Here is a 12,800-nt window from a genome sequence, read left to right as displayed (position 1 = left end):
TCTTCTTTTTTGCCTGGATGGTTGGGGAGAGACTCATAGAACATGGAGAATTTCAAAGAGTTCCCAAGGTATTATGAATGACTAATTTACTTAATTTTTTAAGTTTTAATGTTAATGGACTTAATGGACCTGTGAAAAGAAAAAGAGTTTTAACATATATTAAGAAAATGAAAGGAGATATAGCTTTTTTTTAAACAAGAAACACATTTAACAGAAACAGAACATAAGGAATTAAAGAGAGATTGGGTTGGAAATGGCATTGCAGCTTCACTTAATTCAAAATCGAGAGGAGTTGCAATTTTGGTTAATAAAACTTTACCAATTAAAATACAAAATGTACTAATAGATTCTGTGGGGAGATATGTGATTATACATTGTCAATTTTTTTTCAGAATTATGCACTAAATGAAAACGATGCAGAATTCATACAATGTTTTTTTGAATTTGGCTGATGCACATGATAAAATATCAAATAGGAGATTTTAATTTTTGTTTAGATCCAGTTTTGGATAGGTCAACTAAAGTTGCTACAAAATCAAAAGTAATAAAATTAACTTTATCATTAATGAAAGATTTAAACCTGATTGATATATGGAGAAAAATTAATCCAAGATGGAGATTATTCATTTTATTCAAATAGACATAAAACTTACTCAAGAATTGATTTTTTTTATTATCAAAAAATATTCAGGATAGAGTGAAAAGTGTGGAATATAAAGCAAGAATACCATCAGATCATTCCCCCTTGTTAATGACAATGATAATGATGGATAAGGAGGAATCGATCTATAGATGGAGATTTAATTAAATTTTATTAAAACGTCAAGATTTTTGTGATTTTATGAAAAAACAGATTCAATTTTTCTTGGATACAAATTTACATTCAGTTGAAGATAAAATTGTATTATGGGAAGCAATGAAAGCATACTTAAGGGGTCAGATTATAAATTACACATCCAAAATTAAGAAGGAATACATGGCAGAAACAGATCAATTGGAAAAAGATATCATAAAGTTAGAAAAAAAATCTCAAAGATATATGACAGAAGAAAAACGAAGACAACTTGTTAATAAAAAATTACAATATAATACACTCCAGACATATCGTACAGAAAAAGTAATTATGAGAACTAAACAGAAATATTATGAATTAGGTGAAAGATCACATAAGGTTCTTGCTTGGCAGTTGAAAACAGAACAGGCTTCTAAAACAATAAATGCAATTAGAACAAGTGTAAATAAGGTTACTTATAAACGTTTAGAAATTAATGAAACTTATAAAAAATTTTATACTGAACTGTATCAATCAGAATCATAAAATAAGATTGCTGAGATAGATAAATTTATCACAAATAACCCTTCCAAAATTAAATTTGGAAGAACAGTAAGGATTAGATATGCCCTTTACATTAAAAGAGGTTGAAGAAGCTTTAGGATCACCTCAGAGTAATAAATCCCCAGGAGAAGATGGTTTTCCTCCTGAATTTTATAAAAAATTTAAAGATTTATTAATTCCTCCTTTTATGGAATTAATATATCAAGTGGAAAGAATGCATAAACTCCCACAATCTTTTTTAACAGCGATCATAACAGTATTGCCAAAAAAAGATAGAGATCCTTTAAAACCAACATCATATAGACCTATTTCTTTGTTGAATACAGATTATAAAATAATAGCAAAAATTTTATCTAATAGAATATCTAAATATTTACCAAAATTAATACATATGGATCAAACAGGTTTTATTAAAAACAATCAATGGATAATATAACCCGGTTACTTAGTATAATTCATTTGGCACAAAAAAGAGAGGAAATGAGTGTGGCAGTTGCTTTGGATGCAGAAAAAGCATTTGATAGATTGGAATGGGATTTTTTATTTAAGGTATTGGAAAAATATGAGTTAGGAAAATCTTTTATACAATGGATTAAAATTTAAATACTAATTCTCAAGCTAAAGTAGTTACAAATGGTCAGATTTCAACACCATTTTGCTTAACCAGGTCAACTAGACAAGGCTGCCCATTATCACCTGCTTTATTTGTATTGGCAATAGAACCATTAGCTGAATTAATTAGAACAGATTCAGACATTGGAGGCTTTAGAGTTAATCAAGAAGAATATAAGATTAATTTATTTGCTGATGATGTTTTGATTTATTTAACAAACCCATTGCAATCTTTGCAAAGATTATCTTTTAGATTGGAAGAATATGGGAAAGTATCAGGGTATAAAGTAAATTGGGATAAAAGTGAAATTTTACCCCTTACCAAAGGAAATTATAATCAATGTTGATTAGTAACTCAATTTCAATGTTCAATAAATGGGATAAAATATTTAGGTATTAGAGTTGATAATGATGTAAAAAATAATATAACCAAAATTATTTGCCATTATTAAAAAGAATAAAAGAGGATCTTGATAAATGGATGATGTTACCAATAACATTAACAGGTAGAATTAATACTGTAAAAAATGAATATATTTCCTAGATTGCAATATTTATTCCAAACTTTACCAATACAATTACCTCAGAAGTTTTTTCAAGAACTGAATAAATGTAAGGCAATTTCTTTGGAAAGGAAAGATGTCAAGAATATCATTGGAAAAATTGACATGTAAATTTGATTTAGGAGGGTTATAATTTCCAAATTTTAAGAATTATTATAAAGCAAATCAACTTAGATTTATTGTGTCTTTTTTTGATGGAAAAAAAACAGGCATGGACTAGAATAGAATTAGATAAGACAGGAGAAAACATACCAGAAGATATTATATATAAATGGGAATCCAAATGGATACAGGGAAAAAAAGAATCTCCTATATTAAGACACTTGATTGATTTATGGAATAAGGTAAATATGGATGATGAGATAAAGAAATCTTTATTAGCAAAAAAGAACTTTAATTCAAAATAGGCTTATTCCTTTTACAATGGATAATAAACTTTTATATAATTGGTTCCAAAAGGGGATTAAATATATAGGTGATTGTTTTGGAGGTATATTGATGTCGTTTGATCAATTAAAAAATATAAAATATCAAACAACACTTTTTTTCTGTTATTTTCAATTAAAGGCTTATTTACGAGAAAAGCTGGGTCAAACAATGTTGATGCCAAAACCTAGTGAAATAGAAATATTAATTCAAAAAGGAAAAATTAAAAAATTTACATCTTGTATGTACAATTTGATTCAAGAACAGACAATTGAATCTGGAATTCATAAATCAAGACAAAAATGAAAATCTGATTTGAATGTTAAAATTGATGGAAAAAGTTGGTCAAGATTATGTTCTGATAGTATGATAAATACAATAAATGTTTGACTTAGATTAATACAATCTAATTTTTTACATCAATTATATATAACACCACAGAAAATAAATAGAGTAAATTCAAATATGTCTGACCAATGTTTTCGATGTAATCAAGAAATTGGTACTTTTTTTACATTCTACTTGGCCCCGTTTTAAAATTCAACCATTTTGGATAAATTTAAGACTTTTATTGGAACAAATTACTGGAGTACAACTCCCACATAGTCCAATGTTATTTTTATTAGGAGACATTGAAGGGACAATACCGAAACTTAAATTGAATAAGTATCAGAAAAAATTTATAAAAATTGCATTGGCAGTAGCTAAAAAAGTTATCGCAGTTACTTGGAAATCTGATTTATATTTAACTATGGATCATTGGAATAATGAAATATATAGTTGTATTCCACTTGAAAAAATTACATATAATCTAAGAAATGAATATGATATATTTTTGAAAATTTGGCTTCCATACCTACAAAAGATAGGATTAAATATGTAGGTCCTTTGAAGCTAAAATTATAAAGTAATTGGGAAAAGTAAAAATATTAAAATTATTTAGAACATGGAGCATGTGGGGACCCTCCGATATCCAGGCAATCTTTTTTCTTCTTTCTTTCTTTTTTTAGATAAGGGTTAAGGGGGGGAGGGTTAAGGGGAGGGGGGAGGGTCAATATAATTTTTCTTTTTTTTCCATTACATTTATTCTTTGTAATTTTCTAAAAATTTAATAAATTTTAAAAAAAGAATAAAATCGAGCAAGTTTATCCTTAGACATATGAGGTCTATGTACAACCTTAAATTGTATTAGGGCATGTTTAGCACAAATAGAAGAATTGACTAATTGTAAAATTTTCTCCCACTGCTCAGTGGGTATAAGACAATGAAGTTCTTTTTCCCGTTCCTTCTTAATTTTTTTCCTGATACTTCTGGCTGTATTTTCATGATATTATAAATGATGGCTACTGAACCCTTCTGACAAGGATTCAGAGCTAAAAAATTTCCGTAATGTCTGATGGACATAATTTCAGAAAAGACTGTAACTCATTATTCAAATAATTCCTAACTTACAAATACCTTTAAAAAATGAGTTTTAGGTAAATTATATTTATTAGATAGCTGTTCAAAGGACATAAAACTATTACCTAAAAACAGATCACGAAAACATGTTATACCTTTTGTTTTCCATAAAACAAAGGCTTGATCCATAAAAGAGGGCCGAAAAAGAAAGTTAGATATTATAGGGCTTGATAAGATAAACTTATACAAGCCAAAAAAATTACAAAATTGAAACCATATTCGCAATGTATGTTTAACTATAGGATTAGTTATTTGTTTATTCAATTTAGATGAAGAAAAAGGAAGTGAAAATCCTAAAATTGAAAACAATGAAAAGTCTTGTACAGATTTACATTCCAAATTTACCCATTGTGGGCAAGCTGCTATAGTCGATTCTTGTGTCCAAAATATTAAATATTGTATATTAACTGCCCAATAGTAAAATCTCAGGTTTGGCAAAGCCAAACCGCCCTCCTTCTTAGGCTTCTGTAAATATTTTTTGCTTAGTCTAGGATTTTTACTCTGCCACAGATAGGAAGATATTTTGGAGTCAATAATATAAAAAAAGATTTAGGAATAAAAATTGGTAATGCTTGAAATAAATATGAATTTGGGTAATACCATCATCTTAATAGCATTAATTCGACCAACCAATGACAAAGATAATGGAGACCACCTGGTAACAAGTTGCTTAATTTGGTCAATTAAAAGTAAAAAATTAACTTTAAATAAATCTTTATGTGTTTTGGTAATTTTAATGCCCAAATAAGTAAAATAATCTGTGACAACTTGTAAATGTTTATAAATTGGAACTTGCATATTTAATGGAAATAATTTGCTCTTATTAAAATTCAATTTGTAACCAGAAAAGTTACTAAACTGAGCAAGCAAAGACGAAATAGCAGGAATAGATCTGTCAGGGTCGGATATGTATAGTAACAAATCATCAGCATAACTAATACATCCCTTCCCCACGAGTAATACCCAAAATATTAGGTGATTCATGAATGGCTATAGCTAAAGGTTCCAAAACAATGTCAAATAGTAAAGGACTTAAAGGACAGCCTTGCCTTGTACCACGGAATAACTGAAAAAAAAAGGAGATCTTTGATTATTGGTAAAGACCGAAGCCAAGGGTTTATAGTATATTAATTTAATCCATGATATAAATTTTGAACTAAAATTAAAATGCTGCAATGTATTAAATAAATATGGCCATTCAACTCTATCAAATGCTTTTTCAGCATCTAAGGAAATGACACATTCTGGTATTTTGGGTGAAGAAGTATAAATAATATTAATTTTCTGATGTTAAAAGATGAGTAGCAGTTTTTAATAAATCCAGTCTGATCTTCAGAAATAATTTGAGGTAATATATTTTCTTATATAGTGGCCAAAATTTTACTAAAAATCTTAAAATCCGTATTCAGCAAGGATATAGGCCGATACGATGCACATTCAGTGGGGTCTTTATCTTTTTTAAGAATTAAAGAAATAGAGGCTTCATAAAAAGATTGTGGCAATTTACCTATAGTTAACACATCTTTAAAAATTTTACAAAGCCAAGGAGAGAGTATAGAGGAAAAGGATTTTAAAAATTCTACAGTATAACCATCCCCAGGAGCTTTACCGGAATTCATTGAAAAAGTTGCCTCTTTTATTTCAGTTTCTGTAATAGGTGCATCTAGGAATACACTATCCTCCGTAGTTAATTTTGGGATATTCAATTTTCTTTAAAATTCATCTATTACAGAAGAGTCCTCAACAAATTCTGATTGATATAAAGAATTATAAAAATCTTGAAAGGCTTTATTTATCTCTTTATGGTTGATCGTCAGAGTGCCATCTCATTTACGAATCCTAGTAATTTGTCGTTTAACCGAAGCAGTTTTCATTTGAATAGCCAATAATTTGCCAGACTTATCTCCATGTACATAAAACTGGGTTCTAGATTTAACTAACTGATTTTCAATCGAAGAGGATAATAAACTATGTTCCATTTGAAGTTCAACTCGTTCTTTGCTGGGGGTCACTGAATAAATCTTATCAATTGCTTTGATTTTATCAACCAATGTTAATATTTTAGAATTAGTTTATTTCCTAACTCCAGCAGAGTATGAAATCATCTGTCCACGAATAAATGCTTTAGAAGTGTCCCATAAAATTCCACTAGAGATCTCTGCTGTAGAATTTGTTGAGAAAAACATATCAATTTGTTATTTAATAAAATTAAGTAAGTCCTGCAATAGAGTTGAACCTCCAAGATTTAGCATTAGTAGATGAATCCATCGTCTTAATAGATAGCTTCAAAGGTGCATGGTCAGAAATGGTAATGGAGTCATATTTACAATCAATAACATCTGTAAATAAATGGTGATCAATAAAAAGGTAATCAATTCTTGAATAATTATGATAAACATGAGAAAAGTATGAAAACTCTTTGTCATTGAGGTGTAAAAAGTGCCAAATTTCAGAAATTCCAGAATCAATCATAAAGGAATTAATGAGAGGCTGATTCATTCGGAAGAGCTTGGATGGGCTTACATCTATCCATCGAAGGGTTTCAACAACAGTTAAAATCCCCACCCATTATCAGCATGTACTGATTCAAATTAGAAAAGGATGTAAATAGACACTTAAATTCAGGACAATCAGTGCTTGGAGCATAAACATTAACTAAAACAACTTCTTGATTAAAAAGTAGACCAGTAATAAGCAAAAATCTACCTTGTGGGTCTGAAATTGTTTCATAGTGTATAAAGGAGGTTGAAGAATCTATGAAAATGGAAACGCCTCTTACTTCGGCTTGGGAATTCGAGTGATACTATTGGTCCTTCCAAAACCTAAAAAAACATCGACTATCCACCTTCCTCACATGAGTCTCTTGTACAAAGATAATATTAGCATTCATTCTGTTGAATACTTTGAATATTTTTTTCTGTTTGATCAGATAATTTAAACCATTAGTATTCCAAGAAACAAAATTAATAATCTTATCCATATTGCCAATATTTATTACAATTAACACACAAGGTTAAAAAAAATGAACTCATGAATCCGGAAGAGGGAAGTAAGTTCAAGGAGGAACTGGAAGTCATGACACTGCAACCATTTTTGTAGTTTCGAATCAGCCCATGAAGTAAAAGATTGTTCTTGTTGTGATACCATTCAACTAGCCATTTGAGATTCTACCAGCAATAGTGATACAAATGGGAAATTTATAAATGGAGTTTGAGCTACACTTAGCCAGTTATGAGTGTAGAGAGAGCAGAGCAGTGGGCTAAGCATGCATCATTGAGATCAGCAAGATGTTATCACTGACATGCAATAGTTGTGGTCTCTCAGGAAGAAGCTTAGGATCCAGTAACAAAAGGAGGTACATAGACCCAGTTCTTAGCACTGAGGGAATAATAATACTTAAAGTAGAACTATAATCACTAAAGAATAACCTGTGGCTTATCTTGTGTCTGCCTCAATGCTCTAAAGCCTGCTGTAGTAGATGCAGGTCCTCGCTCAGGCTGGTGTCAATTCTAGTCATAACCAATCTCTCAAAGCACTTCATTATGAGAGATGCAAATACTACTGGATGGTGGTTGATATGTCAGATTCAGATCCATTATAATAACAGTCCTGATAAAGGATCTTCAACCTTAGCTATTAACAACAGCTATTCCCACAGGTGTGGCCTGACCTGCTATATGCATTTTAAATTTATATTGAAATGAAAGCTTAATAACTGAAGAATGCAGTTCTTTTATTAAAAAATTATCAAGTTGTCTTCAAGGGATGCATTTAGAAGTAACAAGTTAGAAAGTGGATATATACAATTGTCATTATCTTGAGATACAAACTTTTCATATTCCTTTTATTTGTACTATCATAGCAGTTTTAATAGAAACAGGACTGAAGGCAGACAGAGGTGAACCAGGTTATCTTTCAATTTCTTTTGCCCCATTTCCCCCCACCATCCTCCATCTCCAAGTTCTAAAGTCATAATCAGACAATTGAAATTGCATTTACATGGAAAGCTCTAAGGTCTTAGTGATTTACAATATATTCAAGACATGAGACTGAAGATGTTGGCAAACGGAGCAACACTTTACTGGAGAAACTCAGCAGGACAAGCAGCATCTCTACGAGTCCCTTGAAAGATTTTAACCTGTAACCTCAACAATTATTCAAAGCTCAAAGTAATTTTTTCTTACATCAAAGTATGTAATGACACATATATAGCCTTGAGATTAATTTTCTTGCCAGAATTTACAGGATAATAAAGAAATACAACAGAATGAATGTAAAACTATACATTAACAAAGACTGACCAAATAAAATCTGCAAAAGACAACTTGTGCAAATTGGAAAATAATAATAAATAATTCTGAGAACACAAGTTACAAAGTTCTGAAAGAAAGTCCATAGTTTGTGGAATCAATTCAGAGTTGATCTGAGTACTGGTTTAGGAGCCTCATGGTTGTAGGGTAGTAAGTGTCCCTGAATCTGGTGGTGCAGGACCCAAGGCTTGCCTGACGATTGTAGTAAGAAAAGAGCATGGCCTGGATGGTGACAGTCTTTGAAGATAGATGCAGCACTCCTTGTAGATGTGCTAAAGTGTGGGGAGGAATTCGTCTGTGATGGACTAGGCAACATCCACCACTTTTTGTAAAACTTTTCCTTTCTTGAATATTGGTGTTTCCATATCAAGCTGTCACACAAACAGTCAGGATACTCTTCACTCTGCATCTATAGAAGCACAAACTTCTAAGAAAGTAGCACCTTCTTTATAATGGCACTTACGTGCTGATCCCACGACAGAACCTCTGATATGATAATGCCAAAAAGTTTAAATTTACTAACCCTCCCCATCTCCAATCCCCTAATGAGAACTGGCTCATTGATTTCTGGTTGTTTCCTCCTGTAGTAAACAATCAGCTCTTTGGTTTTTCTGACATTGAGTGAGAGGCTGGTGTTGCAGCAACATTCAACCAGATTTCCAATCTCCCCCCATAAGTTGATTTGTCACCACTTTTGATTCTAGTTTAGCCTAGATTACAACTTCACATGCTAGATTCCTTTTCTGGAAGTCATATCTGGACTTCTTATATTTTCCTGGCTGCCAATCCTGAATGCCACCAATCTCGCCCTTAGCTGACTGAGGATCTCTTGATTCATCCAGGGGTTCTGGTTGGGAAACACTGAATGATTTTGTAGGGATACACTCATCCACATGTGTTTCGATAAAGTCAATGATAACTGTATTCATCCAGGTCCTTTGAGGTGGTGTCATCAGCGAACTTAAATATGGCATTGAAGCTACTCTTAGCCACACAATTATAAAGCAAGTAGAGCAGGGAACTCAGCACCTATACTAAATGAGAAGAACATGCTGATGTAGGCATCTTTATTGTCCAAATGTTTAAGAGCTGACTGAAGAGCATAACTGGCATCTACTGTTGACCAGTTGTTGCAGTAGGTAAATTGAAGTGGATCCAAGTCACCCCTCTGGGAGGAACAAATATGGTTAATGACCAACCCCTCAAAGCACTTTATCAGAGTGGATATTAAGTGTTACTGAATGATAGTTGTTGAGGAAGATTACCACGTTCTTCTTGGAATATTGAAGCCTACTTCAAATAGGTGTGCACCTCAGACTGCCAAAGCAAGTGGATAAAATGTCTGAAAACACACCAGTCAGTTCATTAGCACGTTTTCAGTTCTCAGCCAAGTACACCATCTGGGCCAGATGCTTTCAGTGGGTTCACCCTCCGGAAGGATGCTCTCACGTTGGCCTCAGATGGAAATCACTGGGTCATCAGGGCACGTGGGACTTTGTGAAAGTGCCTCCATGCTCTGTTGGTCAAAGGGAGCATAAAAGGCACTGAGCTCATCTGGGAGCAGAACCCTGTGTTATTTATATTGCTTGATTTTGATTTGTAGAAGGTAACAGCATTCAAGCCCTGCCACAACTGTCAAGCATCCTTCTGTAATTCAAGTTTGGTCTGTAACTGCCACTTCACATGAGAGATGGCTTTCTGAATGTCATAGCTGGACTTCTTGCACTTTACTAGGTTGTCAGACCTCAACGCCACCAATCTCGCCCTCAGCAGATTGCATATCTCTTGGTTCACATCCAGATCTTCTGGTTGGGAAAGACTGAATAATTTTGTAGGGACACACTCATCCAGAAGTGTCTTTATAAAGTCTGTGACAGTAGTGACATACAATCAGTTCCTTTGAGAAGTCCTTGAACATGGCCCATTCTACTGACTCGAAGCAATCTCATAGCCACTCTTACCCCTCCCATCATCATCTCTTTGTTGTCCTCCACATGTTCCAAAACTCAAAGAATCTCCAGCAGATGTGTTACAATATATTTAGAATAAACTGCTGAATTCAACTTGAAACTATCTTTTATTTTAAGTGCATCAGGCTTAGCAAACTTATCCTATGAATACTTGAGTTAGAAATATTCAGCAACTTTTCCACAAATATTTCCTGAATTGAAGTATTATGCAAGGTATTACATAAGATTTACAATGCCCTATATGAAGAAGTGGAAAATAGGCTAGGTTTCCTATATGCAGTAATTGCTGCTGGAAGTAGATCTATAGACAAAGAGCTCCAGGAATCGGCTCAGTAATAATCTCCTGTAATTAACCACTTCAACAGTTACAGATAAATGACCATCACTTGAGGCACAAATGTAACATGTAGTCATAGAATTGCACTTCAAAATGAGTGGAATTGAGATGAAAGAATTAGAAAAGAAAGAACTGAAGAACATTCACAAATGTCCCAATTTTTATCGATTATTTTCATTTCTTAACTATTCATGATTTTACATTAGCCACTTAGTAATCTTTCTCTCAAGTATCACTCAGCAGTTTCTAGTCAAGATAGGTCCATGCATTTGGTGAACTTTGACTAAAAAGTTAAAGTTCATTTATTTAAAAGAAATAGTTGCTATGACGCAGAAGTAAATATTTGTCAACCACTGGTCATGAGTTTACCAACTGCATGGAAATCTATAAATAATTCATGCAAATTCAAGAGCAAGTGTCAGTACCTCAAACAATAAAAAGGAAAACATCACAATATATTACCCAATAGGTCCTTCACTAACATTACCAAACTGTCAGTCAGAAGGTGGACATGGAATAAAAGCCAAGGAACATGAAGATTACAAACAAGAGAAAATCAGCAGATGCCAGAAATCTAAGCAACGCATACAAAATTCTGGAGGACCTCAGCAGGTCAGGCAGCATCTATAAAAGGAAGAGAACAGACAACAGTTCAGGCCAAGACTCTTCATCAGGACAGGAGAAAAAGATAAGTCAGTCTTGTGTTACTTCCTCCCCTCCCAGCTTCTTACTGACTCCTCTTTTTTTTCTCTCTCCAGTCCTGATAAAAGGTCTCAGCCGAAATGTCAACTGCAATCTTTTCTGTAGATGCTGCCTGGCCTGCTGAGTTCCTCCAGCATTTTGGACATGAGGATTCATGTATTTTTTAAAAATTAGAATGCAGTTAATATTGTTCAGGTTGTATTAATAAATTGCCAATTGTAAACTGCACAAGATTACAATATCTATATTACTTCAGAACAGATTCCCTGTAATATTTAAAAATGACATCAAAGCTATTATGTGCCTAATATATCCATCAGTAATACCATTACTCAACAGAAATTACTTGTGTGAATACTGAAAAACTGCACATCTTTAACACACACAACTGCTACCTTACTGAAGAATACCTTGTGAACTTGAAATAACATAAAACCTACATCAAAATTAAGAGGGAGACAAAGAAGCCCTCTTAATCACCAAAAGTGTTGAGTACACTATGTTGGGGAAATTTTGGAAAAATATTGTCCAGCAAAAAGTGAATGTCACTCTTCCATTAACACTCTTATAAGAAATAGGAGGCAGGAATCAGCAAAATCCTTCCAGTCTTAGCTGCATTTAGCAAAATGACACCTAGCATATAAAAATCCATTTGTCCATTAGATCTCCACCTATTTCCAAGCACTTTTTGTCCAACAATTTATCGATTACACTTCACACAGTCACATGCAATTATATTTAATCAGTTATCTAGGTTTTCACTATCTAACCTTAGATCGTGCTTTAGGAATGTCAATTTTCATCTTTACAAGTTAAAAATTCTCTCTTCATCCCTGACAATTTTGTCCATTTCACCTGATCTACTGCTGAAACCTTCATTCATACTTTTGCTCACTTTAAAGTTCACTATTCTGATACAAGTCTGACCAGCCACACTAGTTCTAATCACAAACTCAAAAACATATCCAAACATTCCTCCAATTCATATTTAATTGGGTAGCTTATTAAAATAGGCACACAAAATCTAAATAATTTTTAAAATCAAATATGGGTGCACCCTTGCCCCTCTAACATCTGCTTAGG

General features: G+C 32.7%; 1 protein-coding gene across 6 annotated transcripts in view; it reads right to left on the bottom strand.

The window, feature by feature from the left end:
• The window catches only part of LOC132398500 (ELKS/Rab6-interacting/CAST family member 1-like), a 734,829-nt gene that overhangs the window by 721,013 nt on the left and 1,016 nt on the right, over positions 1-12,800 (bottom strand). The gene's annotated exons all lie outside the window — the stretch shown is intronic.

This window comes from Hypanus sabinus, chromosome 8 (genome assembly GCF_030144855.1).
Source record: "Hypanus sabinus isolate sHypSab1 chromosome 8, sHypSab1.hap1, whole genome shotgun sequence".
Classification (NCBI taxonomy): domain Eukaryota; kingdom Metazoa; phylum Chordata; class Chondrichthyes; order Myliobatiformes; family Dasyatidae; genus Hypanus; species Hypanus sabinus.
The sequence above is the reverse complement of the archived record's forward strand: the minus strand, read 5'-3'. Positions and strand labels throughout refer to the sequence as shown.